General features: G+C 41.4%; 1 non-coding gene across 1 annotated transcript; it reads right to left on the minus strand.

Moving 5' to 3' along the window:
* Window positions 1–916: 916 nt before the first annotated feature.
* Trnas-cga (transfer RNA serine (anticodon CGA)) lies at window positions 917–991 on the minus strand. The gene has a single exon. It is a non-coding gene; the product is annotated as a tRNA-Ser (tRNA).
* Window positions 992–5,846: the final 4,855 nt, after the last annotated feature.

Raw genomic sequence — 5,846 nt, forward strand, 5'->3', positions numbered from 1 at the left:
TCCATTTTTATTATTTATTTATTTATTTATTTTACCTGATTGTATTATAATCATCAGATGCTCTCTTACATCGGACCTGGGTTTCACATATACAATTTTTTGTTACCTAAGAAATAATAATTTTCATATGACAAACAGTATTAAAATTATTTGACTATCTATAGTAACAGTAAGAGTAAACACTACCGAATATAAACTAATAAGTCAGTACCGTCAGTATTTCCACTGCTACTAATAGTGGTAATAGTAACAATAAAAACGAAATTCAAAATAAAAGCATGTGTAAGGCAAAGTGACGGCCTATCTCCACTCCTCTTCAACTGCGTCCTAGAGAATATAGTAAGAGAATGGAAACAAAACCTGAAAGAACATAAGCCATCACCAATAAGACTGGTGATAAGAACATGGGTGTTGAAATTCACTGTGTAGCATTTTCCGATGATGGTGCCATTCTTTCTGAAAGCCTAACAAAAGCAGAAATACAAATCAGTCTCTTAGAAGAAATAGCAAGCAAAGCAGGTGTAAGAATCTCCAGGAATCCTAGTGACAGATATTCAACAGATAAAGAGGGTTAGGAAACTTAAATGATTCAAGAAAATACCTTAGAAAAATTCGCTGTAGAAGAAAATGTAATGGAGAGAGCATGTGGTATAACCAGGAACATTTGCAACACAAAGTCTCTAAAAATTTGAAAATACAGCACTACAACACAGCATCAAAACCATGATGTCTTTATGCAAGTGAATGTTTAGTACTGAAATACAAATTACACTAACTTGAAGTCCTAGGAAGAAGAATCATGCCCGCTAAGAAATGCAGAGGTATTGGAATTTAGAAGCAATTAAGAAGTAGAATGAGATTTTCACTCTACAGCGGAGTGTGCACTGATATGAAACTTCCTGGCAGATTAAAACTGTGTGTCGGACCGAGACTCGAACTCGGGACCTTTGCCTTTCGTGGGCAAGAGCTCTACCAACTGAGCTATCCAAGCATGACTCACGCCCCGTCCTCACAGCTTCACTTCCGCCAGTACCTCGCCTCCTACCTTCCAAACTTTACAGAAGCTCTTCTGCGAACCTTGCAGAACTAGCACTCCTGAAAGAAAGGATATTGTGGAGACATGGCTTAAAAAAAGTTGGTAGTGCACTTGCCTGCGAAAGGCAGAGGTCCCGAGTTCGGGTCTCGGTCCGGCACACAGTTTTAATCTGTCAGGAAGTTTCAATTAAGAAGTATATCGCAACATATAAAACATAACTGAAATGCAACAGAAAGAGATTTTTGAAGAAAAATGTGTTAAAAATGGTAGGATTCCAAGGCAGGAGGGAGAAGAAGACAGTATCAAAATGGTCTGAGGAGAGAAAAAGAATACATAGTAAGTAGATGAAAGAATAGTGGAGGAAGAAGACAGAAGAACGTCGGAGGAGGCATTGAACGTGGCGCCTGGTACTCAGATGACTCAAACGGAAAAAGAAGAAGAAATATTACTGACAAAAATAACAATAATGATAGTGGTGCATATGAAATAATTTATTGGTGTACATATTACATTGTTTTTTATTAATACTACTTTTGAGGAACTGAAATTTAAGGAGACTGCATCAGGTAAGAATACTGGGAAATGAGAAAGATCTAGTTGTAACGACAGAGACAATGGTAATCATTATTGTTGCTTTAGTAGGTACGCCACTGTCCTTTGATGCTCGACATGTTATTCAGTTCTCTCATAAAAGTGGGAGATGATTCAAATGGTTCAAATGGCTCTGAGCACTATGGGACTTAACATCTATGGTCATCAGTCCCCTAGAACGTAGAACTATTTAAACCTAACTAACCTAAGGACATCACACACATCCACGCCCGAGGCAGGATTCGAACCTGCGACCGTAGGGGAGATGATTCCAGATTCGGGTTTCTTTTACTGAGAATTACTTCTAGAATGAGGCTGAACGATAGAGTGGGACAGAAAGGACTTTGCTCTGATGGGAGCCGGTGTTTCTGCCATGTTGTTGAGACAAGACCGCTAAGATCGAGGAGAGATATGGGGGACAATGTACAGTAGAGAAGTCAGAGGGTATGGAAAACTCAACGCTTGTCTGCGCACGGTCTGGACAGCTATGCATATGATGGTGCACATGATCAACAACGAGTCTAACATCACAGATATAACGAACACAACAATCATAGCCAGTTCCAGATGCTGTGAGCTCTCCTTAGAAAGTGCTTGCATCGCTGTAGTTAATAATTGGAAGTATAAATATTTGCACAAGTTTGTTTTTCAGGTCAAGAGGGACGAGCTGTTTATATTTTTGTAGAGCATGAAGCTGATGCTGTCTTGCACACTGCAGTTACCTGCTCAGTCAAATTTAGATTTTCATCTATTACTGCTAGACTTTTTGCTGAAGGAGAAAAGTTGATATTTGTCCAATTTAGGATGAAAATGGAAGGGTTGATCTTTAACCCTATATCCTGCGCCAATGTTGACTGTGTATACAGTACATCTGTTCTACCAGGCGCTGCTTGCGTGGGGAAATTGAAACCTGCATGGCGTTGAGAATGTCCCTCCTGAACACGCCAGTTCCAGACTGAGTCGTTAGATCCTGCCCAAGATCAGCAGCAATGTCGTGGAGCAGTCTCTATTGTATGGGCTAAGACCATGTCGCTGTCCAGTTCCAGTAATGAGTGATAGACGTTTCTCGTGCTTGTACGGGGCACACAAAGTCAGTCAGCCACTAGATTTATTTTACTGTCATTTCGTCCGTAACACCTTACGGTCATACTGTTTGGTTACTGACGACGTTACATTACCAACACCATTCTTGTATTATTAATACATCTAATTAAAAGAATCATAATTGTAAATTAAACTGCACTGAGATTCCATGAATAAAATCACTTTTAGATTTCAATACAGTGATTGCTGCAGGGACTTGCTCATAGTTCTCATCGGATAGTGAATTAATCTTCTGTTGAAGTTGGACACGCCTGAGCTCCAGGATAAAGTTTTTCGTCGTAACTTCATATTTGCTGCAAGGGAACAACATATACTTTAGAATCCGCAGTGACTTACTAACACAGTAACAAAAAGGCGGTGCACTGATGGTGGCTTTATATAGGTGAGACAGAAAACATCTGTGTCCAAATCTAATTTTGCAAACAGTGCTGATTGCCCGTTTTGATAATGCTGTGAAGCAGTCATTGAAGTGAAGGATGCTGCGTTGGGCGGCGTGCTCAGCAACTGGGTGGTCCAGCTGTTTGTAGGCCACTGTTTTTCGCTGGCTTGTTTGTTGTCATGGCCACGTAGGATGCAGGACAGTGGTTGCAGCTAAGCCTGTAGACCACATGACTAATTTCACAGGCATCCCTGCCTTTGATGGGATAGGTGATTCTTGTGGATGGACTGGAGTAGATGGTGGTAGGCAGATGTTTGAGACTGGTCTTGCATCTATGTCTGTTACAGGGATATGAGCCATGAGGCTCCCAACTGCTTGCCTCGCCGACATCTTCAGAAAGAGCGAACACAAATAATGTGGAGATATTAAATATGTGCGTGTGAGCAGAAATTTGTTAATATCGATTATAAATTTAAGTGTGAATCGTCTGTTTGCTAATGGAGGGAAGTGTAGGAGATAAAAATTGTGGAGAGAGAGAAAGGAATGACTACGGTAAGTAGGTACAGACAGATGTAGGTTGCAGTAATTGTTCATAGATGAAGAGGCTGCAGAGGATAGACTAGCATGGAGAACTGCATCAAACCAGTCTTCGGACTCAAGGCCACAGTAACAACATAGAAAACTTTCAGGAATTCTGTCTTACTATCAGTTAGTTTAACTTTTATGTACAAAGACAGTAACAGAATGGTGACTGATAAATGTTTCCTATAGTTTGCTACCAATATATATGCAAATGAATAGCTAAACACATTTCAAGAAATTCTGCATCCCACAGCTAAGCTACGTCTCCCTCCTTCCCCCCTCTCTTCCTCCCTCTCTCTCTCTTCTCTCTCTCTCTCTCTCTCTCTCTCTCTCTCAGACACACTTTCTTCCTCTGGCTACTAGACAAAGATGTAGGGTGGGCTGATTGAGATCCATTTCAATAAATCACTCACATAATTGCGATTTCAAGAATCAGTGTTGTACTAGCGTAATAGAATATACCAGTAAACCTTTAAAGAATGGAACTCCCATGTACACAAGAGCTTCAAATGTCTGAGTGCTTTAGAAATGAATAAATGTGTTAAATATTTGACTTTAAGCATGTAAGCAAGAAAGTTATGAAATTATGCTTAAGGTTTGTAGAAAGTCGCTAAGGGCTCTTATTAGGAAATACTGGATGCATATAGTCTGGCTAACATACGCTCCACATAAAGGAAAAGCAAGTTTTTCACGCATTTCAGTGTTTACGATGACATATCCCCTGAACTATATGCCGTACACTGTTATCATTTTGCAGGTATATTCAGTGGTATAAGTGGATACTGTCTGGAAACTTTGGTGTGAACAGAATTGGTACGAAGAAGAAATAAATCGAAACATCATCTCTGATGCTGAAGTTTTGCTGCATAAATAGCGAAAATGTAGTAACGACAATCTTTTTTTCCTTTCATCATTTTATTGAGCATGTAACCGGGAAAAGTTTCGTAAATGCTTGAAATTATGCGTTAAGTGTGTTGAAAGTCGCTAAGTGCTCTCATTCTGAAATACTGGCCGAATAAAGTATGGGTATTAGTGCGCCATGAGTTACACAGTTTCTAACTGCAATACTTGTCGTATTGCGTTAAACCTTCAACATAAAGTTATACCTCTTAATGAGGGGCAGATGCACATAAGCTCGAACTCTTACTGGAATTAGCGAAATTCTGTGGATAATGAGGTTATTGGGCTGTAGACAGGACGACAATTTGAATTTGGAGAGCTGTGGTAAGTTCCTGTAGGACCAAACTACTGAGGTCATCGGTCCCTAGTCTAACTTAAACTAATTTACGCTAAGGACAACACGCTCACCCATGCCTGAGGGAGGACTCGAACCTCCGTTGGGGGACCGGCGGGAAGGAGGCGGGGGGGGGGGGGGGGGGGGGAAGATGCTGCGCGAACCGTGGCAGGCCCCTTAGACCACACGGCTGAGAATTTGAGTCTGTTTAAAGGCATACTAGCAAAGTCCGTTCAGATGTGCTGACCACTGTGTCTGGATGGCCCACTGGTCAGAGCAATAATAAATTGTAGACTCATGTTCAGAAAAAAACAGAACATCTTGAACGACTGGACATAGGACGTACATATTCACAGGACATGCGCTTTAGTATGTCATGCAGGAATGATTAGCACTTGACCCGTGTTGGCCTGTAGGTTCAAGGTCAACATTAATATCATGACGCAACACCACCTACTACTAAAATGTGCCTGCGGCACTCGCTGTCGCCATGAATCGAAAGTAATGGACCAGTGTGACTTCAACGGATTTGCAGAATGCCTTGCAGATATGAGCGCGAACTGTACCATCAAGTCAGTGAGTTTGAAAGAGATCGCATTATTGACTTGAGACAATGTGATACATCCATTTGGAAAATTGCTGCTTGTGTGGGATGAAGTGTTCCAGCCTTGCAACGAGTGTGTGCAGAATGGTTCACGGAAGATCATAGAATACGACAAGATGGGCCAGGTCGTCCCACCTAGACACCCCACCCTCCCATCTTCCGAGAAGATCCATACCTCGTCCGAATGGCATTGCAGGACAGATCTGCATCGTCCTCGGATCTGCCGCAACACTGACACATTGTAACACACCATACACTATCAGGGCTGAGAGTCCGTCGCTGTTTATTATGACATGGGTTACGTGCGCATCGTCCA

This window comes from Schistocerca serialis, chromosome 9 (assembly GCF_023864345.2).
Source record: "Schistocerca serialis cubense isolate TAMUIC-IGC-003099 chromosome 9, iqSchSeri2.2, whole genome shotgun sequence".
Lineage (NCBI taxonomy): Eukaryota > Metazoa > Arthropoda > Insecta > Orthoptera > Acrididae > Schistocerca > Schistocerca serialis.